Source organism: Petromyzon marinus, chromosome 3 (genome assembly GCF_048934315.1).
Source record: "Petromyzon marinus isolate PM22_M1 ecotype Great Lakes invasive population chromosome 3, UKy_Petmar_22M1.pri1.0, whole genome shotgun sequence".
In the NCBI taxonomy this organism is placed as follows: Eukaryota; Metazoa; Chordata; class Hyperoartia; order Petromyzontiformes; family Petromyzontidae; genus Petromyzon; species Petromyzon marinus.
Window position 1 is genome coordinate 2,233,650 of NC_133669.1, and position 25,150 is coordinate 2,258,799.

The 25,150-nt window shown below is 45.6% G+C and overlaps 1 protein-coding gene and 1 long non-coding RNA gene across 22 annotated transcripts in view; one reads left to right on the top strand and one right to left on the bottom strand.

The window, feature by feature from the left end:
- Positions 1-1,376: 1,376 nt before the first annotated feature.
- The window catches only part of LOC116951355 (myelin transcription factor 1-like), a 291,238-nt gene continuing 267,464 nt past the window's right edge, over positions 1,377-25,150 (top strand). For 7 of the 21 annotated variants that reach the window (XM_032969932.2, XM_032969965.2, XM_032969983.2 and 4 more), the window contains exon 1: positions 1,383-1,797. The gene's annotated coding sequence lies outside the window, so the exon portion shown is untranslated. Of the gene's footprint in view, positions 1,798-25,150 lie in introns of all 21 variants that reach the window. The other 14 variants (XM_032969903.2, XM_032969888.2, XM_032969948.2 and 11 more) reach the window with 7 other exon arrangements.
- LOC142930199 (uncharacterized) overlaps positions 6,273-25,150 on the bottom strand; it is a 59,336-nt gene continuing 40,458 nt past the window's right edge. The window contains exon 2 of the long non-coding RNA XR_012946259.1: positions 6,273-10,829. This is a non-coding gene — a long non-coding RNA (uncharacterized LOC142930199). The remainder of the gene's footprint in view (positions 10,830-25,150) is intronic.

Here is a 25,150-nt window from a genome sequence, read left to right on the forward strand (position 1 = left end):
CAAATAAAGCACCGAGAGAATGTTCTCTTGCAGGGTCGTTTCCCAGAGCAATGGCACTCTCGACCACACCATCGCCTGTGTGGAGAGAATTCCAGAAATGGCAATCGCGTCGCGTCTCGATGCCAACGAGCAGTCGACGCCGATGGCAGTGGGAATTTGGCAGCGGTTGTTGGGACCATCTTCGGGCACGTGTAGACTTTAAAAAATGTGCCTGTAATGCACGTGAAGCTGAAATAAGCACGTTAATGTGCTGCTGCTACTACGCTATATTAGAGGCCATTCACACAGATGGCTCGCCCGGTTGGGTTCAATGTCAAAGCGACAGTTCAACCGGGGCGCGTTTTTTGCTTTCACGAAATATCGCAAACCGCGTACAATTTGATGGTTGTAAATCGTACGGTGAAGCTATTTCAACACGACGGGGTGTTTATTTTTTTACGTACGCATTTTTTTTTATTTAGGCGCGCAAACATTGTGTGTTTTTTTTCTTCATAATTCTCGTAACCCAACCAACCAACCTCCTCCATTGTAGCACGCACACGCATGCAAGATGTGTGTGGGTATAATAACGAAGACGCCAGCAATTGGTTGGGTTTGTAATTAAACAGCCCCCGAAATACGCCACCAAGCCCCCCATTCAGTTGCTGCAGTAGCGGCAGCAGACGAGAGAGGGGATGGTTGTTGTTGTGTCTGGCGACTCGTCGCCGGTATATATTTCATCAGTCTCACGTGCTCCAAGGTGATTTACAGTACACGGCAGACATTCGAATCCTCCTCCCCCCCACCACCACCACCACTAACAAAAGACAAAGATGCCCCGTGTAGCATTCGCAGACTTGCGGGGCAAGTGCTTTTAGCGAGCAGCACCACCACCAACCACAACGGCGCTCACCCTACCCCCCCTTTCTAACACCACCACCACCGCCCACCCTACCCCCCACCACCACGACCGCCCCCCCCACCACCACCACTACCGCCCACCCTACCCCCCACCACCATCACCCTACCCCCCACCACCACTGCCCACTCTACCCCCCACCACCACCACTACCGCCCCCCCCACCACCCTACCCCCCCCCCACCACCACCGTCCACCCTACCCCCCACACCACCACCACTCACACCACCACCCTACCCCCCACACCACCACCACTACCGCCCACCACCACCCACCCTACCCCCCACCACCACTACCGCCCCCCCACCACCCTACCCCCCCCCACCACCACCGCCCACCCTACCCCCCAACACCACCACCACTACCGCCCACCACCACCCTACCCCCCACCACCACCACCACCCTACCCCCCCCACCACTACCGCCCACCAGCAGCAGCATGTTGTGTCGGCCCCACGGGCACCCTATTTGCAGGAAAAGCGCATTAGCTGAGTCAACCGGCAGACTAATAGCGGCGTCTGCACACTGCGTGACGCAGCCTGCACGAGGGCCAACCACAGCAAGGCGAACTGCACGGCTTTTTTATTATTTCTCTCTCCCTTCTCTCTTACCCCCCCCACCACCCGTGATACGAGCGGTGCGTGCCACAGCTATAAGATCACTACGACTGACTTCCCCTTCACCACCACCACCAACCAACATCACCACCACCGCCGCCGCCACCACTCCTCAAGAGATATTGTATTGTTGGTCGCCACCCAGCCACTCACCCACCTCTCTTCTCCTCCTCCTCCTTCTTCTTCTTCTCCACTCTTCTCTTCGTGTTTTTTTTGTGTGTTTTTGCCCCACTAATTAATGGTCAACTATTTGCCGGCCCGGAGCCTCCACAAGAATCCCAGGTGAGGATGCTGCTTTTGCAACCTTTACTCCTTTCCTGCTGCCTCACTTTGTGCGCTCTTCATTCTTTAATGATCCCATCGCTAAGGCGTCGTCGTCATCGTTATCCTTTGTTTTTAAACTAACTGCTCTGTATTTGCGAGAGGTGTTAATCCGGGTGGTTTTACATCAGATCATTTTATTTGTCAATCTGCTGTAGCCGTACAAAAGTGAGAGTTGTGCAGACGTCTGTATGTCTGGGTGATACCACATCGACACATGCACAGACCACACAGGAAACCTCAACGTTTCCGACATGATCCATTGTGAGGATTACGTCAATCATAATGAAACAAAATGTAGAATTAAGGAAATTGTTGAAAAGAACACCTTTTGACAGCCGCGATCTTGCAAGACCCCGAGGTGATTATGAAACGTATCCTTTCCCCAGAGCTTCCTGTTTTGCCATTCAAATTGGGTAGAATCTGTAAATGAACAATGTTTGTCAATACAAAGTGGCCTTGTCAATTCTCCCGGTCCTCTGCAAGAGCTGTACCGAGGCTTGCTGGGCCCTTAGGGGGGGAAGCCAGTCCAGGTGACACCGATATTAACACCTACGGCACCGAATTTTGACTACCACTACTAACCCCTTCGATGAGCACGGATGGCTACGTACCGTACGAAAGAAGTTCAATGTACGTACCAGGGTTAGGGGTTCGGCCGTGGGGAGAGAAAAAAAACCTCTTGGAGATGTTGAAATAGTTACATAACAACTTGGACGTGGTGGTATTGTCTCAAATTGGTTCTTGAAAGCAAAAAACAAAGTACCTTTTTTGCATTCCACGCAAATGTATTCTTGTGATTATCATCATCCAACAACAATGTTGCGAGACAATATTAATCAAGTTCTTCATTGTAATTAGAGTCGTGAATAAGTTTGTGCACGTTGATGCAAGGGGATATGGTGCGTGCAGGTTATAGCAATTAGGCCATACACACAATTGCACTTAGACTGCAAAGTGGAATGTATGTCACCGTGATTTATGTTTTTAAATGTAGAGATCCCAGCAGATAGCAGCAACATAATATTCTATGATACATTTATTCTTGTAATGAGCTGCAAAAGTATGCCAATTAGGAGTGATTATGCAGATTTTATAACCCCTGTAATAACTGAGAGATAATAGTAGAGGATTGTGTTGTAGCAAAATGTGAAAGTATGCAACTGAAATAATGTGCACCGCATATTTAACTACCCACAAGTTTATGTAACAATTCTGCATCTCAAATATTTGCAATTTCAATGCATTGCAGTATACATAACGATTGTTCTGGGTAAAGTATTCCCATAATTGAAGCCTCTGGATTGCTGGAATAAAATGTTTACGGTTTAAAGTCTGATCATTATTAACAAGTAATATTGTTTACACGTGTGTGTGTGTGTGTTGGAACAACTTTATATATGATTGAGTTAATATCAAATTGTAGTTCTCCAGAACATAAGAATACAGTCTGGGTCATGTTACATAACATACATGCGAGAATGCCTGTTTAATGTAAGATGTTTCACGTTTAGGGTTTAATGTTTTATCAAATTTGCTTGCATCAGTGTGACGATTTTGTATTGTTGGGGGAAAATGAGTGATGTGTACAGTACATTACAAACTACTCTATGGGTATAGAGAGATTGAAATTTTAAAAATGCCAATTGCAGATTGTGGCTTATGGGACTACAAGTGTATTGATTAACATTTACTGAACGAGCCACACACTGATTCTACCGATTGGTAACTACAAGAAATATACGAGTGTTCTTGCAAGGAGCCCGAAATATTTAATTGAGATCAGTCTTAACATTTTTGTTTCAAAACCAAGACGACAATCCGAGCAATTTGACTGTAAAATATGTATGGTTCAACTGTGGTAGAAAATAAAAAAAATACAATTACCGCATAGCTTTTGCAGTTTATGCATCAATGTCAAACACATTCTGACATCGCTGTGTTTAAAATTGCTCTGTATCGGTGTTGTGTAGAACTCCTACGGAATGAACACCGCCAGTGAGCCCGTGGTATAGCCACACGGGGTCCTCTTCTTGTGTCTGGATTTTGTGTGGAAAAAAACAGACAAATTCATACAGTACGGAGCGTCGGCACACGTGGTTGAGACGTGGATTTTTTTTGTGTTCTTTGCTGTTCACATTGTCTCCCTCCGCCCGCACTTCGACAATGATGCTCGTCAATTTTACCCGATCAGAACCTTAAAAAAATATATATATATTGCTGAATGGGGTTGAATTAATTAATTCACCTGTGCCCCCTTTTTCTAACGATATGTCTGTCCTGTGTGGGTTAGCTTGGGCTCCTTCCTCCTTGAGTCTTAACCCCTTGCCAACCCTCACCATTTGTTGAGAGGTGCAAGGGGGTTCATATAATACGATCATCACTTTTCTGGCACATTTGAAATAAAAGCAGAAACCCTCACAATTTGCAAAGAGGACTCAAATGAATTGATCATGAAGTAAATGTTGTGTTCGGCAATGCTTTACGAGTTATTCATGTGCTGCCACCCCCCTCCAAATACCCCCTTCAACCCACACGAACAAGCATGGTGAAGTATGCCCAAACAGCACCCATGACTTGTCACGGCATACGCAGGGGCTCTCATCCAGCAGTGGATTGAAAACGGCTGTGAACGTATTATTATTAATGCGATGATAGTAACAACGTAAGATAGCCAACTTAGACATAAGTTGTTCCACGACGTACAGTGTACTACAAATATTACATTTATTAAGTTTCGTCCGAGAGGTTTCGTCGATCGAGGAGATGGAGCAATGAAATCAGTTGGGGTGCAGGTGCTGGGTGGATTGTTGAATCGTAGGATCACGAGAAGAGGTAGCGGCTTTGGGAGGGCCTTCATCCAGCAGTGCAATGACCACGTCTGACGATGATGAAGTGCACTGGAGCTGACTGGAATCGGCTGTAGTGACACCCACCTGTGCTAAGATTCAGCAGCAGCATCTGGAGTTGGTGTACGATAGAGGATATGTGGCACTTAATGTCAAGATACTGAGGTACACCTTCAATTATGGCTTTGTGAGTAAGCTAACTGCATTACCGCGTGTGACACGCGTATGCTTATGCAGGGGACAGAAGCGATGCTGAGCAAACGTACAGCTAAAAACCCCTTGCAGGGGTAAACTGTTGCCTGAAGCGTTCCATTTTTTAGGCTTACGAACTTCATTTCTAGCCTTAAAATCTGGATTGAGAATTCAAACGAGGTAGAATTTAATTCAGTATTTAGTTCGACCTGCATCGTAGAGTAATTATGTTTTAAATCTAAATCCACGAGTCAACAGCAGTTCATGGAATATCTCCAGTACTTTGTTTGCTGTATATAGAAGTGGATTTAAGAGTTGGTGGAAAAGTAGTTCCCACCAATTTCTACGTGAATAGCGATGGTCAAACCAGCAGGTCATCATGAGAATCTGTCCGTTTTCACTCTTAATGTGGTAAAACCTTTACTCTTTCATAAACCTCATGGGGATCGCTTGTGTTGGGCGAGTCGACTCCACAGAGACTGTCACAGCACCAAAGCGAGTTTGCGGCTCATTCGCACGATCCCCCAGAGCTCCATTTGATGACTCTGTCCCAGGAGTTACTTTTAAATTTTAACACCAGAATTAGTCCAGAGATTAAATTGTAACATAGCCATCGGTTAAGTATTACAGTTAGTATGCACATCCTCGAAGAGTAATGTTTCAAGGCCACGTTCTGGTAGTTTAGTATTAATTTTAATTAATGTTGCTCCCTAATTATAGTTTCCTCATGCACATATGATTCCTAATGTTTACATATGCGTAGATTTGAACTATTGTGAGTGGCTTAGAGGTCAGAGCGTTGCGCTGGCACTGCTGAGATCCTGGGTCCGAATCAAAGCAGCCACCCATGATTAAAGCTGCTTCTCAAGTCTACCAATGTTAATGGTCTTGGCCTGGTCAGTGAAAATCCCATCACCTAAAATGTTGCGTCTCACTAAATTTGGATAAATTCCATCTCTGGGAATTAAAACATATTGGCTTTCGCTGTCATGATTTCATAGCAGGATTTGGAGGAAAGTACAGCCCCTGCCGAGTAAACATAAAATGCCACCTGAAGGGCTTTTCAGAAGTTCTGAGAATATCTTATTTTTGTAACCGTTATCTGTCACACGGGGTGGTCTGCTCTGGCAGATGTTTGGATGGATTATTTGCTTTATGACTTTACGTCAATAACTCGATTGAAATAAAGGTGAGGAAAAAGATACAAAGTAGAAGGATATAACATTACTGCCTGATAGAATAATGTAAACAAATGTATTTGGTTCTAAGTTTAAGAAACCGAACATCAGAGTGGGCAACTTGTTAATACCAATTAGATTCCAATACCATAAAGAAAATCAATTATCGATTCGATATGAGGTTTTGCAATTAAAATGGGAAACAGAACACAAACTATTAAACTAGGAACGCTTTATTGGGAAAAACCAACGTTGAAGACTTCCAAGAATACGACCATACAAGAGGAATTTACCAACAACGTGGAGAATTCCACAAAATGTCCTTTAAAAAGTTCTAAGAAAAGGGTTGGAGGAGAATACGAGAGGGAAACTGGAAGGGGTTGAGTCCTAATTAGAGAACGCGGGCAGAAAACAACCCAGCAGAAGGGACATTACTATGATTATTATGATTATAATTGTGTTCCTGATTGCACTGCGACAACAGAACTTTAATAAATGACATAAGCTCTTCTAGTATCAAACAGGCAAATATTTACGTACGTGGTAAACGGACTGTTACACTAAGTTATATTGACAGCAATATTCACGGTTGATATGCCGAGTTCTGTCTGTTAAGTTATTCAGCAAATTCCTGCAGTTCATTTCCTTTGTTTGCTATCATTGCCTCAGTCCACGGCAAATCTTGAGATTGTGAATCCTTTATCCGTTCATGCTCATTCATTTATTTCTCTCTCCAGTACGATTTAAAAGACCCACATCTTCTTGGGTTGCCGTGTGTGACATTGTTAAGAACGTATCTCCCTGTCCACCTCGTCTTCCGATTTCTCTTTTGCCGCCTTCTGTGCATAATCTCAATGTAGCAGTAAGCTCCGAATTTGCAAATGGTTTTTGACTATTTACTTTTTATTTTATTATTAAGCCCTCGGAGAGCGAGACCTTCGATGACAGCATCAATTTCCACATAATTAATGCCTATTCATGGTTTATTACAGCCAGGCATAATGGCACTTGACGTGTTTTTTTCTCTGTGCACTTATTGCTAGTGTCTATGTGATCAATGGTATGAACCCTTTTCTGAATCCAGAATCTCTTAAGTTGCTGAGTCTCTATAATGTCTATTATTCAATTTTCTCTGGTCTTCGAGAACAACACAGTACACACACCTGATAGGAGGCTAATGCCTCTGGCATCCTGAACACTAGTCATTTATCATTTTTTAAACTGCAGCAATAATGTTTTGAGGCATCATTCCACAGTTGAGTTGAGGCATGTCATTTCCACGTTAATATTTCTGCGGAATTCCTCCAAAGGATTTCTCCAAAAATACATGCGAAGATATTTTCCAGCAAAAGTAATTGGGAGAAATAATGGACATGCCGGAATAGAAAATAATCGACAAATATTCTTTGAAGTTTTCAATCTTTAAAGAACAATACCATTTTAAATACACCTTATTTAAATATCACAGTTTTGCATTACTTGTCAAACTGGTATGTATTGGTCAAGCACCCCAATGCTGAGGGGTTACCTGCACATCTCTCAATCGGGATTACATTGCAGTAGCAGCAACATCGCCCCCTACTGTGAAAACTTTGGCAGGACCCTCTTGAAAAAAGTGTTGAGAGACTTTTCTGGATAAACAAGCTGAGTAATGATCATACATAGAAACAATAACCCCACCCTCCTCGCTTTGTTTGCATTACTCAGCACACTGAAGGTGTTTGATTACACAGCGCAAATATTTTAAAGGCAAAGGATTACATGTGGATTACATTTGGTTTACAATTGTAATTTTAAGGATTTAAATTACTGGATGCTATAATCCAAGCCTCTGATAGCCTTACGTTTGAAACATACATAATCTAATCCCCTTTTTTAAAGGAATTAGATTAAAGGGATTAGATTAGACTAGTACTGTAGTTGCTTGACTTTAATACGGTGATAGACAATTTTGGGATTATTTTGGATTACAATTGTAATCCTGAGACTGTAAATCGCCGTGTCCCCTGAACCTTGACTCTCGGGGAGACTCCTGGCTCGCATCGGTGCAGTTCTCTTCGGTTAAGCTGGCAACAAACATTTCAAAGCAAGGTCACTGCCCAAGGAGAAGACCTCAAGCCAGATGGCAGGACACACTGAGAACTCGACAATGGAGGTCAGGTGGCAACTGGGTATGAGCCGAGGGAACTTGCAACAGGAAACGGTGTGGTTGGTGGTCGCAGGTATGACATCTATTGGCCATAAATGACTTCTTCACATTATTTTTGTTGTTATCAAAATACCATAATTATATTTTGTCCCGTGTTGGCCCCGCACGGTTGCTATCGGAACGCTTTACGATAGGCAGAATGTTCAGGAAAAGTGTGATAATTGGGGAAGGGTTTGACAGTGGATTGAAGATGGAGTGATGACGTGTCCCTTATAATTACGACGGTTCCTAATTAGCTGTCTCATAGCATATCAAACAACCGTTAGGACATTAAAATGTAGACATGTTGTTGCTTGTTACATTAGCAGCATTCATTATCGGTGTGTATTATAAATGACATGTTATATATAATTATCAGATTCTCAGTCCCGTTACGATTCTCGCTTGGAGCTAAATGCCATTGCGGTGTGCTGGGAGAAAAAAATATTCCGGGCCACATTAACAGCACGACAATACTGTACCCACACAAGTATATACTGTACATGATACTGGTGTGAAATATAAACAGCAGAACTACGTCTGTAATGAAGGTGCGGTGGGTGCATGTATATTTCTGCATGTATATCTGCAAATGTGCCTATTTATATCGGTGATGCTTTAACTATCATGACTTTACAGTAATTAAATAATAGCCCATTCAGAGTCTGTTTAAACCGTCTTTGAAGTTTTCTTTTATTAACATCCAATTATCATGCAAATGATCAGATTATGCGTTTTACATGAATTATCTAATTAATTTATTTTGCCACTTTTTCATGTCACGTGGCAGTTACAAGATTTACGATTCATTGGATTATCCTTGTTTTCTTGAATTTTGTGAATCCAATTTAGGTTGTTGGTAATCCTTCTTTAAGATAATTGGATAAAGATTATTCAGAGGACTGTTTATTCTCTACAGTATATATGTATATCACGGGTCGATACAGGTACACCTATAATCAATGCTATTCTCCATGACAATTACCAATGTATCAATCAGAAATCACATTCATTTGACGCTCATTTGATTTTACAGGAAATCTTTTTTTTCTTAATTCATATGATGAAATAATCTTTAAAAATATTCCCAAAAGAGTAAACATTATTTTCGCGAATCTTAAAATCCGCGATGCACCGTGATAAATGCTCCAAATTCGCGGATCTTGAGAGTTTGTCCGCAAACAATTAGCAAATTTCAGGAGTCGTCTGTCAAGTCACGAAAAACTCCAAAACTTCGTGAAACATTTGCGAATGTTCGGAGTTTCAACGTGAATTATGAAGACTGAAATGGAGTGAATCTGTAATATAAGTCGACAGTACTGTGGGGGTTTGATTTTTCTTGCGTTCACCAGACCACAGCAGCAGGGAACGTAAGTTGGCTTGCCACGCGGGTAAAAAACAAGACGCAAGTTTTTTTTATTGGGGGTGTTTTTTTCTCCTTCCACACAACCAAACTAAGAAGACGAAAAAACACGTTCCCCTGGCCGGCAAAGCACATGAAGGCGATGAGAAAAAGTACGTTCACTCCGAATCGTCTTCTCGCTGGTTGGAGGTAGATCTCAGAATGAGTTACTTGGACACTTGGACCCCTGGGCCTTGATAGCCCCTGAGACCCCAGCGTGGGGGGGAAGGAGACCCCGGACCGGGCAGCCGCGGCTGCTGCTCCTCCTCTTCCTCCTCGCCCTGGCGTGAGACGCAGGCGCCTCCCGGGCAGGAGCACCGCTCGCCACAACTTCAGACATCGACGACTGCCCCGGGAGGAAATCTGTGCAAAAAGAGCTTTACAGCTCTTCGGATTCTTCCAGTACGAATACATTTCTGATCGTGATCGTGCCGATTGCCTCGGCGGTAGCTCGTTCCTGGCGAAGGCGCCTCAGGAGAGGCCTGCCCTCTGCGCCCTCCCTTGGGGAGGGACGGCCTTCTCGGGAGAATTCCAGCAAGCCGGGTCGAGCCGCCCGCAGCAGCAGCAGCAGCAGCGAGGCACCCCGCACGGCCCTCTCGACGCCAGTCTCCTTCTTTCTCCACGGCGTCTTCCTTGGCCGCGTTTTGTCGCCGTCGTTTCCGCCGCCGGCCGCTGAGCGGTGCAACAGGAACGCTCGACTCTAGGCACCGTCTAGGTCTGTGCCTCCAGCAGTTAATTGTTAACTGTGCGAATCTCTAAGGCTAGGCCGTAAAAGTAAGAGAAGATTCCCAAAGGTGCCTTAAATTGGCATTAGGAGCGTCAGGTATATATTGCTCTGTGAGGCTCGGCTGAAAATGCAGAATCCAAGTATATAAAAAAAGCAGCTGGAGTGGCTTCGTTCTCAATTAGTATCAGGCAATGGTGGAAACTCCATGAGCCTATGACAGGAAATGAATCCAGCCATAGGACAACTGTTGACCTTCAACATAGTGGTACCCCATTTTATCAACCTCAGATGAATGATTGGTAGAGTTGACCCCTGAATGAGAGTTAAACCGACAGCCCTCCTACTGGGAGTCATGTTGCTCTACCTGCTGCACCAGCCGAGTGAAAGCTGAATCCGCAGAAGGCTTTGAACGGCGTTGCCTTGTGGTGGGCTTGGCAGTCCTCACGTGAGTGCATGCCTATTGAGCAGTGGGATCGTAGATTAGACAGATTAAACATAATTCAATTAACCTTATCATTGCAGCCAATATCTGAACGAGTCCGAGCGCCCAATACCAACGTCACATCCTTTTACTGACCGTCACGATGACAACGTGTACGGTCAATCAAACATCATGGCCGTTCGTGGAAATTGGGAGGCCTTCATCCAGCAGTGGATTGACAACGGGCTGTATATTAGTATTACCACTGCTGCATTGTTATCGTTGTTGATCTTGTATAGCTGCATGACACATCGGTTGAAAGCTCCCCGCTGAAATGTGTTTCGCCTATGCTACTTTGTGCTGCTGCTGCTGCTGCTGCAGTGATTGCATTGCTGCTGCAGGAGCAATGCGATCCTAGATTTAAAAATAAAAATATATATTTTTTTAATCGCGATCTTTTGTTCCACCTGAAGGCGCTACCGGCTGAAACTCGAAACACCGTGGGTGCACCGCAGCATTTTTTTACGATGGGAGCTGTGGTCACCGGTCACACGGGCACCCCGATATACAGACCTTAACAAAGCAGCATCTAAACAAGCCAGACGCATCGGAAGAACAAAAGGGGATAATATGGATTTTGGTGGAAGAGTAGGGGGAGGGCGTGAGCAGGAGGGCGGCTGTGGTGAGAAACGCAGCACACTGTACACCAAACTATACATCGCTAGAAACAATAACACGCAGAGGTGGCAATTCGCGCTTGAGAAGTGTTGGAAGCATCGCCGCCACATCTTGTCGCACTGTGTGGACTCCAAAATAGGTGGTTAGTTTTGGCCGCGGTATTATCCACGACCACTGTAATCCATCGGAGCCCTGTGATGTTCCAATGCAGTATACAATCAACAATGTTGTATTGCAGTCATCACCACCACCTATCATCGACCGGAATTTCCACAACCATCTTATTTTTTGGTGCTGAAAAGCAGACTGCCATAGGTTGGTATCATAATGAAAAGTTACAAATTTACTAGTTTCAGAAAATCATAATATATCAGTAGGTTTAAGGTGGCCAAGCAGCTTAGCGGTTAGAGCACCGAGCCAGCGTTGTTGAGAAACCCTGGGTTGGGTTTGAATCTGAGCAGACATTTTTGATTAAACTGGGTTTCCAAGTGTTGAATAATTAATTAATTAATATATTTCACCCAAAAAGTCCCTTGAGATGCACCGCCTTGCGTGCAAAGCGTGTCCACGTTGATGAATGGTCTCAGTCCGTGTCAACAATTGGTGAAAAAAAAAAGCCATCACCTTAATGTGGCGTTTCACTTCAGGTGGCCCACGACAACGAGGGTACGCGATTTGAAACATTCAGCTTGATAGACATATGGATGAGCAGCCTTTGCATGGCATTAAAAGGGGTGCCCCTAGGGTGACTAAAGAGGCCGATTGGAGTGATGTCAAGGCTAAGGCAGTGCGTCACTGTCACAGAGTGATGCGCTGCTTGCTGCTGATTTCTGAATAAAGAGTCTTCATCTCACGATGACACCAGAAGCACAATCGCAATATAATTGGGGGGGGGGGGGTGTGCAACGAAATGTATAAGATAATGATATTACATTTAAATAGGTTTTGGGTTGGCATTGTTATTTAATCAATTGATATAATGACCTTTATATAACCATATAAGAGGCCATTGCGATTCATAGGGGCATTCATTTGATGCATTTTATGAGTTGTATATTATAGTTTGAGCTATGGTACTAGTACAAATCATCAATCTTTCTCTCTGAGTAAAGTCCTGTTCTCATGAAATTGCTGAATACTGCCTAAAAATGAATGCACACACACACTTCATAATTCCCACCCTGTGCAGTGTACACAGACAAGACGTATCCCTATGTGCAACATATTTGGCGGTGCTTATCGCCATTGGTGGTCTCACATCAGCGGTGGTGGATATTCCACCGTTCTATGCCAGGGAAGAGTTTTGCCATGCAAAGGCAGAATACTTTTTATTTTCACACTCGAGTCGACTATCGACTCTGGGTCGTATCCGTGGGGATTATCCGGGTCGTGCTCATCCTGTGTGCATCTTTGGTGCACGTTGGTCTCATTATTGGCTGCTCCTCAATCATCGAGGGTCAGTGAGTCAGTGCCCACATGACTACAAACACATCAGCAAGTAAAACGATTACTGAAAACGGACAATACATTTGACATTTCCACTACCATTCGATGTAGGTAGACAATGTTTTTAATGAGACATTTTTTTTGCATTATCCACGTTTTTGTTTTATCTGGTTGACTGTAATTTGTGCTAATGTGGAATGTACTGCCGAAGGAGGGATGATACAATTTGTAATTATAAACCCATCTGAACGTGACCCCATGTCGAGACACCGCACCACAGCCACATTCTAAAATAGATTTCTGGCTACAACAAAAAAAAAGATAACCGTGACTGCCACAGACCGAACGAACGCTCTACTTGTGCATTCTGCAGAGACACTAACCTTCTGGGACTTATTTATAGCAATGTAGCCAGAGTAATTTACAATTTCTCTGGCAATCCACTGTTGGGTGAATGCATCCCCAGGCCGTGTCAGGAACGTGGGGGTTGTTTACTTCACCACGCCGCCGTTCAGCGCGGGTTAATTAGCGTACACCCAGCACCGGTTCAGACATCAACTCGCCACTGACATTAGCCCAAAAGTCCAGGAATAGAACGCAGCCTTACCAGGTTCACGGCGCAGCAGCGCGACTACCGCTGCACCACCGCTCCAGCCTACAACGTGCGAGAGAATGTCGTCAGGCTACCCCGTGACGGAGTACTGACTGGTGGGGACCTGCACTATGCACCCCGAGATACACGGTGCAACAGGATCTCAAGGTGACGAACGGCCTGAAGAGGGATGTTGGCAGTTGGGCATGAAGAGGGCCCACCAGGGTCAGCCCGGCTCTGTCCACCCAGCAGTGGGTGCATCAGTGGTGGGGTAAAGTATGGGTATTTCCACCTCTTCAAGGACATCTGGCCAGAGCGGAAGAGTAGGGGGGGGGGGGAGGCTTTCTAAAGCTCCCTCTAGTAGGAGGCCCTTCTGTCAAGAGTCACGTAAGCAGGCAGTTTCCAGGCTGCGCCTTTACCAGTTACATGAAGAGGTAAGGAGGGGCGTACGAAACCAACACAACGAGAACAGCGTTAGTGAACAAAGTCAGTGGCAGGCGGGAGAAAAGAGGTATGTCTGGAGCCTGCGCTTGAACGTGAAGAAGAGAGCCTACAGTCCGGACAGCCAGCGTGAGAGGTTCCCAGACTAGTCTAGCTGCAGCAGAGCAAGTGGATCAGCTTCCCATTGTATGTACTGTATATTGAATTTCGTTTGCACCGTACGTAAGCCAACCGTGCTAAGCGGAGGTGCATTGAGCAGTGGCTGGTTCGGGCAATCGTACAATACACGACGGCGTACGTGGACGGCAGTGGGAGCTAATGCGGCTACATTGTTATAATGGGGTGGTTTGGGTTGAGGCTCGTGGGGGAGAGGGGGAGGGGTAAAGATGTTGAAGGAGAAAGCAGATGATTTCAAACGGCGACATCACGATCAGCGATCTATCAAACGGCGCGAGGAGCGGTGACCGACCACTCACTCAGTGCGGGGGAGGGCACGGGCTGGGGGGAGCTGTTGGTGGTGCTGGGAGAAACCAATGGGGCGCTATGATGGAGGGGGGTAAAGGGTCTAGACGCTCCTCGGTCGATTTGCCCAGTGGCACTTACAGCTTCCCCCCCCCCCCATCCGTCGTGGCGTCACCCTTGGTCGTGCCTCATCCTGTCTCAATCTAATTTTTCCATCCGATTTTTTTGCGGTGAATTCACTTAAACGCGGAGAGCGGTCGGGGATGTACAAATGTGATGCACCGATCCGATGCGCAGATCCTGTGCGCTTGCGTACGTGCACGCTGTAGTATACACGTACAAGACAAATACCATATCCCGTTTACCTCGTGCAAGTAATCTTAGTGTACACCCATGGAGAGGATTGAATGTTTCTCAATATAACATTTGAATATGGTTCACCTTTAACGACGACATGTTTAAATAACAACAGGTATACAATGAACCATTCCAGAGCGACTGAATTTTAAACTTGCACATTGGCGTTTACAGTGGGTGTAGTGGTCGAAAGCGATGAGCACACTGCACTATGAGCTCGGTGGTCCGAGTTCGATTCCCAGTCACGGAATAACATCAGTGGCAAGTGATACCTGGATCGGTTCTCGGGCGCCCCCCCCCCCCCCCCCCCGGCCACCGTTCACAAATACACACTGACCAGCGTGGTGAAGTATGGTCAAACAACTCCCATTACCAACATGCCGTGGGGGAGGCCTTTCTCTGCAGTGCAATTGACAAAAGGTATTTAAATGAACGTTTTAAATCGTGACCGTTGCAGTCTGAGCCGTGAGTTCACAATCACCGGGGCCGATCGATGGTTGTCATTTGGCATGCGGTCTCAGCAATGAATGCGCATGAGGAAAGAGTGGGGAAGGATTTTGTGTAAGAAGCATTGCAGAGCAACAGCGTTACATAAGAAATGCTCTAATGATCCCTCTGGATCGTTCGCAACTGACGAATATTATTACAGTAAAGCCGTCAAGCCTTACACAAATGCATTATAGCCGAAGTGCTGCTGCAACACATCCACTGGAATCAGAATATTTACACTGGAGGAATCACAGATGCGCTATGAAGCTATTTTTCAGACATGTCCAGAATCAGCGGTGCCTCGTGAACTCACCACCAGCCGCCATCTTCTCATATCTTTACTTTATAAACTAAAATGTGTTTTTTTTTCTATTTTACCAGGTAAGGCCCACTGAGCTACACGGCTCTTTTTCAGAAGCGACCTGGCCACAAATGATGAGCTCAACGAAGCGTGTTACTACCATTGTCGTGTGTATACCAATGGCGTTCAAACACCCATCGACCCAAATCGCGCTCAGCAATCCATAGATTTATCTACGATAAGTTATCCATAGATTCCAAGGAGTATGTGTTGAGGTAGTTGATTCACGTAATCATAGTGGGCAATTCATATTCAATATTTCCATTGCATTTTGTGAATGCACTGTCTAGCCCTATTTAATAGTAGTAATTTTCAGTGCTTTTGTCAGGCCACTACTGGATGAAGCCCTCCACATGCCAAGGCTTGTTACGGTTGTTTGACCATACTTCACCATGCTGGTCAGTGTGGGTTGGTGGAGGGGGGGGGGGAGGCCCAGGACCAGTTCAGACATCACTCGCCGCTGACGTGAGCCATGGCTGGGAATCAAACTCGGCTCGCTGGGTTCACAGTGCAGTGCGCTGTGACTATTTTGTGTCAGCCACAGCTCTGCCCCAAAAACCCCACCCTGTTAGCCGTCGCTAAACATTACAAAATAAATCATGTGTGAATATTATTTAATTGCGGCTTGACGCAAATTTTTATTTTATTTTCTCGGACTCCTAGTCGTGTACATCGAGGAGTCTGCTGGCTAGCAGCAGTTATTTTTTCTTCTCTAGGTATGTGTGAATCTGCAATGGCTGGCATCGTACACTTTGGGCACCCCGATAGGCGTTTTAACCCTTGCGGAGTTGCAATCGTCGGGTGCTATTTGGTTGCGAGGTGTGGGGGGGGGAAGTGCGTTGGGTATTTTTAGTCCCCGCGTGTCGCTCCGGGATGTGCACTAACAAATCCCAGGGGCCGGTGTCGCCGCAGATTGCACGGGGAAGGGAGGTGGTTCATTTAAAATGGTTGCGCTGTCAAAAATGTTTACCTTTGCTTATTTTGATTTTGAGATTTCTTGAGTAATTTATGAATGCAAATTGAACTCCCGTGCTGCCGAGATGGCAAGTGGGCTGGACCCGTTCACCCCTCTTTCCCGTATACTTGAGCACGCACGAAATAAAAACTTTAACTCATCAACGGTGGTTGTGCAAAACTCCTGTCATCATGGAACAATAGTAGAGGTGGGGAGACTTGAGAATGGAATTGCCCTCCTGGTGTAAACTAGGTGGAATCATTTCTACAACAGATAGGAATGATCACTGTTGATTAATATTACACGTGTGTGGACATTGGATGTGTGCATTAGATGTATATACCCTCATGTGAACAGTTTTTATACCCCAAAACCACTGCATTCTGTTATTTTCCAGGATGAGTCTATGCTGCTCAGAGGTTTTTGGGTTGTTGCATAAGGTTGTTGTGAACCTCTTCCAAGAGGAAATACATATACAGCCATCTACGTATCTCATCAATACAGGTAGCGTTGGTTGCTAGGTAATGGTGAAACTATGGAGGTTAGTGGTGGTGCTGTAGATGGCACACTGCGCTCTGAACCTGGCAACCCGAGTGTAAAATTCCCGGCTAACACCAGTGGACAGTAAAATCTGAACCGGGCCTGGGCACTTCCTTTAACAAACCTGGACTGACCAGCACAGTGAAGTATGGTCAAACGATGCCGATGACTGTTACCGTGTGGAAAGGTCTTTACCCAGCAGTGTATTGATAAAGGGCTGAAAATTACGTATTGATTGATAGACGTTAGCACAACCAGGGTCTGTACCAGCAATGCTGCAATGGCTTGAAGTACTGTCCAGGTAATTTAAAACAGGATATAACGTATGTGACCATCATTTATATACGAATCGTATCGAAGGAATCGTAGTATTCATGAAAGTCAGATAAAGTGGACCCCCAACTCTCATGCGCAAGGCGTAGGTCGATACGGTGTGAAGAAGGGAGTCGTGAATCCCGATTCATGTTATTTTGGGGGGAGCAGGAATATGGCCAAATTGATGCAAAATCTCAGCGCAAATTAATATTTCCCCCACGATTCTGGCAGTCCTTATTACGTTGCGCGCGGTTTCCGCCACGTCTGGTTTTTGTTGACAGTTTGGACCAATCCAGAGTGGTATCGGAGCAGCAGAAGCACGTAGTGGAAGAAAGAGCCCCACTTTGACACGATGCCACTGCTGAGTGGGAGTGGTGGAAACCAGGATAGGGAGACTTTATATTTGCCTCGAGCATCTGTTAAACCCTGCTCAGCCAATGAAGAAACGCGCGCGCTTCGGCGCGAGTCCCTTTGTGCGCGTGTGTGCGCGTGCGTGCGTGCGCTTCGCGCGATGAGTGGTGTCAAAGGTCACGCGCCGCACGAGGATAACGGCCACTTGGATTTGATTCCTGGCCAGGAGGCACTGCAGAGGTGGCAACTGATATCTCAAATTGGCCTCGGCATCTCCGCAGGTTAAATTAGCTCAAAATGAAAACCTGGTGCGGTCTGTCAAAATCAACAGTGGTGAGACAACGGCTGGCTGGGTACGTGTGGTGCACGCCAAGGTCTCCGCTTGCATGCAATGTTAAGGTTTAATAGGCGCTCGCAAACATTTTGTTCACCGACGTGTGCGTTTGCCTTTGCTCTCGGGGCCTGATTGGATAGCCCATTTAAAGAAAAAATATACGGTTTGTACGTTAGCGTCATGACGGTACAATATTTATAATGGGGGATTCGTTTAATATTCAACAAAGTGTTTGGCCAGATATTGCCCCCTACTTCTGCCCCCAGCACCGCCTGGAGTAGGTGCAGTGGGGGTGCTCAGCCAGCGGGGGCTCGAAGAAGAAATTATTGTTGGGTGCGTCACGCCACGAGGTACACGACCCACTGTACAGGGTGGTCCAGATGTCTTGTGACGGCCCCCCAAGTGGTCCAGATGTTTTGGGACACCCCCCACCCCACACACAATGAATTGACCCCTAAAATATTTTCCTTTGCATATTAATGTTTTAAATAAACCTTACTTCGAAATATTTAGTCTTAAGCGACCGAAATGGGGGGGGGGGGGCACAATACATCTGGACCACAGTGTAACTGCATGCTGGACGAGCTACTACATTTGGTTTCATCACTTGTGTGAAATAAATAAACTGATTGCAATTCTAATTACTGTACTTTGGGAGTATTTTATTGAATGATGAGCTCTTAGATCTGTATTGTACAAGAATCTTGAGTTTGAGCTAATATTTGGTGCACCCCTCTCTCGCTTATGAATCTTGGCCCCCCCTGAGCAGCTTGAGGGTGAGGTGAGGAGAGAGGTGGGAGTGAGGTCAGGGTGGGATGAGGGTTGAACAGGTAGGGTGAGGGATAGGTGGGGCTGAGGGATAGGTGAGGGATAGGTGAGGGATAGGTGAGGAATAGGTAGGGTGAGGGATAGGTGGGGCTGAGGGATAGGTGGGGGATAGGTGAGGGATAGGTGAGGGATAGGTAGGGTGAGGGATAGGTGGGGGTGAGGGATAGGTGAGGGATAGGTGGGGGTGAGGGATAGGTGGGGGTGAGGGATAGGTGGGGGTGAGGGACAGGTGGGGTGAGGGATAGGTGAGGGATAGGTGAGGGATAGGTAGGGTGAGGGATAGGTGGGGGTGAGGGATAGGTGAGGGTGAGGGATAGGCGAGGGTGAGGGATAGGTGGGGGTGAGGGATAGGTGGGGGTGAGGGATAGGTGGGGGTGAGGGATAGGTGGGGGTGAGGGACAGGTGGGGGTGAGGGACAGGTGGGGGTGAGGGATAGGTGGGGGTGAGGGACAGGTGGGGTGAGGGATAGGTGGGGGTGAGGGATAGGTGGGGGTGAGGGATAGGTGGGGGTGAGGGACAGGTGGGGGTGAGGGACAGGTGGGGTGAGGGATAGGTAGGGTGAGGGACAGGTGGGGTGAGGGATAGGTGGGGGTGAGGGATAGGTGGGGGTGAGGGACAGGTGGGGTGAGGGATAGGTGGGGGTGAGGGATAGGTGAGAGATAGGTGGGGGTGAGGGATAGGTGAGGGATAGGTGAGGGATAGGTGAGGGATAGGTGGGGGTGAGGGACAGGTGGGGGTGAGAGATAGGTGGGGGACAGGTGGGGGTGAGGGATAGGTGGGGGTGAGTGACAGGTGGGGGTGAGGGATAGGTGAGGGACAGGTGGGGGTGAGGGGAAGGTTGCGGTGAGGGTGGGTGAGCAAAGTCTGTGTGCAGTAGTGTTACAGTAGATGCGTGTGCATGTATGTGTGCGAACGTGCACGTGTCAGAGCGGAGCAGTAGCACAATGGTTAGCATACTGCGCTACGAACCCGGTGACCAAAGTTCAATTCCCGCCCACGGCCAACACGATTATCTGAACCGGTCCTGGACCTCCCCTAGGTCGACTCAGCCTCAAACGAGTACCGAGTGCGATGTGTAAGAACTTTGCCGTGTGCCGGCCTTCAGAGGTGCTCGCTAACAGCACTCGCCCGAACAGTCTGTCAAGGCCATAGAGGGGGGATCTTTGTCTTTGTGTTCATATTATTGCTTTGCTTCGGCAGGCTTTACACTCAACCTGCCTGAGAATGAAAAAGTAGCTTCGGCGACTAGACCGTTTTATATTTAGCTTACTCACTCTGGCACGATGGCCCCATTATATAATCCTGGCGGCATCAGAGACGCTGTCGTCATCTGCTGTTGGCTGTTTGTTAGCAGACGAAGCCCCCCCCCCCCATCTGAAAATTCACGGATGAACACCAAGCCGGCAACCATTCTGCAAAGTGAAGGGAATTGAATCCCGGTCTCGAATGCACGTGGAATTGAGTTTTATTTTAAAGAAATCTGCGCGTGGAAAATTCCCGCTGCGTTGTGAACGAGGGGACGAGAGCATTCAATAAACAAAGATCACAATGCGCTGAAATAAAGAGAACACCCTCATTTTTTTTTGGGTGGGGGGGGAGTAGGGAGCCTTGGGGTCGTTTGAATAGAGGTCATCTTAAGAAGGACATTCGCTGTCCTTGTGGTGCTCACTCCCAATACAACCACCAGGAGCCGTGGTGGTTGTTGTAAATGAGCGGCTGGTGTGTGTAGTAAACATCGCCACGATGGAGACAAAGGCGGCCGGGCGTGGTGCTGGCCAGCCAATCCCCATCGTGTGGCGTGCGGGCCTTCGTTAGGCACTGCTACTCGTGAACAGCACTTGCCCCGAAGTTTTGTTAAGGCTACACGGGGGATCTTTGGCTTGTGTTGTAAGCAAGTGGGTGAAAAACAAAAGACTTTGTACCTCGGCAAAAACCTTGCTTCTCTCTTCCACACTGCTGGCCATGTGGTTCAATATTATTAACACTGAATGGAAAAACCCCGACATTGGTGTTGTTATTAACACCAACAACTACAACAGTGACGGATAACCTTTTTGGAAATAGTGCATATTATTATTTCCGATATTTGTGTGTGTTTTTTTATTATAAATAACTATTATTAATCATTAGGGCTTGTTACCTAATGTCTTGCACGCGTGAAACTAAGTAGCCTCAGCATGGGGGAGGGGGGGGGCTTCATTCACGGCTGTTAATGTGGTCGAGTTAAGAGTTTTTTCCCCTTCTTCGTTTTTCATTAAACAAATATCTGCGGCTCCTTGGGATCCGTGGATAACGAGGAATCGTGCCGCCCCCCCCCCCCTTCCTCCTCTTCGCGTCGATGTCTCCACACTTCGCCATCGCCTCCTTCCTTCTGCCAGAATCCTCCAGCCGTCGTCGCCGCACACGTGGTGGGGTTTAATGTTGAGGATGTGAGTGTCCCCCTCCCATCTACATGCAGCATAGGGTAACACCCCCCCCACTCTCATCCATGCTCCGGAGCGAGAACTTTGGCCCAGGGCATTGCATATCTTGGCAGTGGCAGCGCACGCTGCTTCACACTTGCAAGGTTTGCGTAACTTGGGGATGTAGCAGCAGGAAGTAGTGGCACGGCACGGTGGTGGCATCAGTGTAACTCGTCTGATGGGACTTCCCTTGACTATTATTTGCGTAAAAAAAAAAACTTGTATACGATGGAAATTAAGATTAAAAGCATTCTCCACAGTCGAGGTTTTTTTTTGGGTTAGATCGCGGAAATAGGAATGTCTTTAAATCCGCCACCACCCAGCCAATTATTAAGGTTTGTCACATAAACAAAACGTGCCAATTAGTTACTATTTCAATTACAATTGTAAATGTTGTGGGTTTACTCTCAAACACACCACTGTGCTGAACTAGGAACTAATTGGCACGTTTTGTTTACATGGCAAAACGTGACAAAACGAATTGGCTGTCGGGTGGTGGCGGGTTTAACGACAAAGGCGATCTAACCCAAAAAAACCCTCTCATGGATAATATTGGTCGTGAAATCCTACATGTCTAAATCATTCTACGTGCATTGCTATATATGAACAGGTAAGGTTCACTCTCACTTGAGAGATGAGGGTTGGAGGATCAGAACAATAAAACATTTGTCATGGAATGATTGTAGTTAATTTTAATGTCAAGGTATGTGGCCCACAAGGGTCTGAAACTGGAAGCCGTTGGGTTTCAAGTAAGGATGCCGTGACTGTTGAGCAATGGTGACAGATAAATGTAAATAGGCTTCGTGCTCGCTCTTAGGCATTAGATGTATAACAATGCATCTCTCCAGCAACTCAATTAAATATCACGATTTGGGGTGGCGATTTGATTCATAATTCCAATTTGTCATATTCGCATGTTTTCGAGTCTCGTTTCTACACTCTTGTCTGCTTCTATTAGCCCAGATGTAACAATAGCATAGCATTTGCATATAGTATTCATAATTAGTAAGAGAGTGATTTTCATATGCATGCCTAGCATGTAATGATGCATCATTTGATTGAAATCCATTGTTATGCTCACAATACACTTTCACCAAGTCATACGTGCGGAAGTCAATTATTTGTAATTTATGCACATTTTGTGTAATGACATGCTAATGGTATATATATATGTAGGCCAACAGGGTGAACAGACATTAAATGAGACGTAAAAAATGAGATATAAAAAAAACAATTGATTATTTTCATAAAATTGTCAAGTGGGTGAGTCATAGCTTTCCTACATCTAGCAATGTAGCTCCAGCATCAGCAGCAGCAGCCATGCCATCATTATCACCATCATTACCATCTTCAAGGTCATTATCATAATCTTGTTATAATCATCCGCAGCATCGAGTGACACTGTCAATTTATGTTTCCATCGTCGTCGTTCGCATCGACAGCATGATCGTCAATCAGCAGCAGCGGTTGCGACATCATCATTAATATCAGCAGTAGACAGGGCAGCAACAGCATCATATTCATCAGCATCCGTCATCAGCAGCAAGATTAGCAGCTTCATCGGGCAACAGCAGCTGAAATATTGTCAGCAACAGCAGCTGAAATATTGTCAGCAACAGCATGAATTATCATGAGCACACAGTCGCTGCTGTAGTTGGGTGCAGTTGTGCATGCATATGATCCAACTGTTTGATTCAACAACGCTTGTGTTATTACAAACAGCTACAAGGCATAACTCCCGTCATGCCTCACATGCATGTTACGTGACCACCACACTTTATTTATAATACTCTCAGACTTGTCCAAACCACAAACTTAAAATAGTTGCCCGTTGGGATAACCTCATTAAAACTGTGAAGTACAGCCATTAATGTTTGATATATGTCTGTGGGAACTTCATATGTGACGATGACTTGGATTTACGCTACGGGACCCTCAATCTAATTTGCCTAAGGAAGACAGTAATAATACAGATTCAACACTTTGTGTAAATGATGAGAAAACCCGTCAACAACAGAATGCACGCAGGATGGTGATCAGTTGTTTTTTTTTAATAACAAAGGTGACTGCTCACAAACAGCTGGGAGGCATAACTCCCATCAAGCTTTGCATTTCACGTGATCACCACATTGCATGCACGTCACTCTCAGCCTTGTCCAGACCACCATCTCTGTAGCAAAATTTGTGGCTGCCTTGTTACTTAAGGCCACCAACTGATAAAAAAAAGTAAAGAAATGTGGCCGTCCCAACAGGCAGCGGAAGATGGGATGGCCAAGTTGGGATGGCCAAGTGTTTTTGAGGCAAGGGTTTTGGGATCACGACTATTTGTGAATAAGGCTGAGCTGCTCAGGGCATGGGCAGTAACAACAATTGGGTATGTGAACTCATGTGCGAACGTTTGTTTGTAATTGCCTCTTAAGAATAAGCTTTCCCTGGATACTCCGGTTTCTATCCATGTGCAAAAACTCATTAAAAATAGTGTTTATGCTCAGTGGGGCTTTACTGGATAAATAAATAAGTTACAGTATCATCAGTAACATCAGCAGCAGGTTAGCAGTCGCAACATAATAATCAATATCGTCATCTTCATCATCATCACTGTCAAAATCATCATCATGATCAACATCATTGCATCTTCACCACTGGTCTTTTTCCACGTAATAAAACTTCCCGTAGTGGCTGGAACTTCAGCACCATTGTCAAATCTCAGGTCGGATGAAGTAAACATGAACTTTCACCTCATTCACAAATCCCCTTTAGATAAAAACTAATTTAGGATGCTCCTAACATCACCTGTTTATCCGCAATACCAGAGATTCATTGCAGTGCTCAAACTGTTATCTTGTGGTGCAAAACTGAGCACACTTTTATTGTTAAGCGGGTATGTTTCACTCGGCCTACCCTAAAACGTGGACGTATTGAATGGATTCATCGTCTTACAAATACAGATTAGAATTATAACAAATTAAGTATTTGTCACGCATCATACGGTTACGTGTGAAGTAAGAAACAGGAGCTGGAGATGTTGATGATGATATAAAGAGGTGTTATATTGAGAGTAGGAACTGACTAGATAAGGCGAGAATTATAATACCAATACATGCCAGTCATATTTAAATCCACAGCTGGATGGTTTTCACATGCACTGTCATAGTTGTTAGACCATGTTTCACCATGCTGGTCGGTCCAGTTTGGTGATGCAGGGGGGTAAGGGACCGGCTCGGATCTTGCTTCTCACTGATGTTAGCCATGGTGGGTTTAAAGGGCGGTGGCACTAACCACTGCTTTACTGCAGTCACAACACGGCTAATACTGCAGTGAACAGTGAATGCGAACATTTGTAGAAGAATTAATCGTGAGATATTTGGAAATAATATTGTTAAAGGGGGATGTGTGCCAAGGCACCACAAAATTAATGACAACATTGTCAAGGCTATGAGAAGTTGGATGGTGGAGGTAAGATTTGTTTGAATAAGGAACACATTAAGACCCAAAATATGATGTTAAATTTACAGATGGTTTTGCACGCATATTTATAAAATAATGCTAATTAGGTGAAGTGACCTCTGAGAGAAGGTGAATATTAGTGACACGTATTAAGACTAAGACTATCAATAACGCAGGCCGTCAAATTATGATGAACACAAAGTGGCTTAGGCAAAAAGACTCATTGTAGAGGATTACATTTTTACAAAATGTTCAGGTGTTGATGGATTAGGTTGTATTTGGACAATGTTTTGACATTG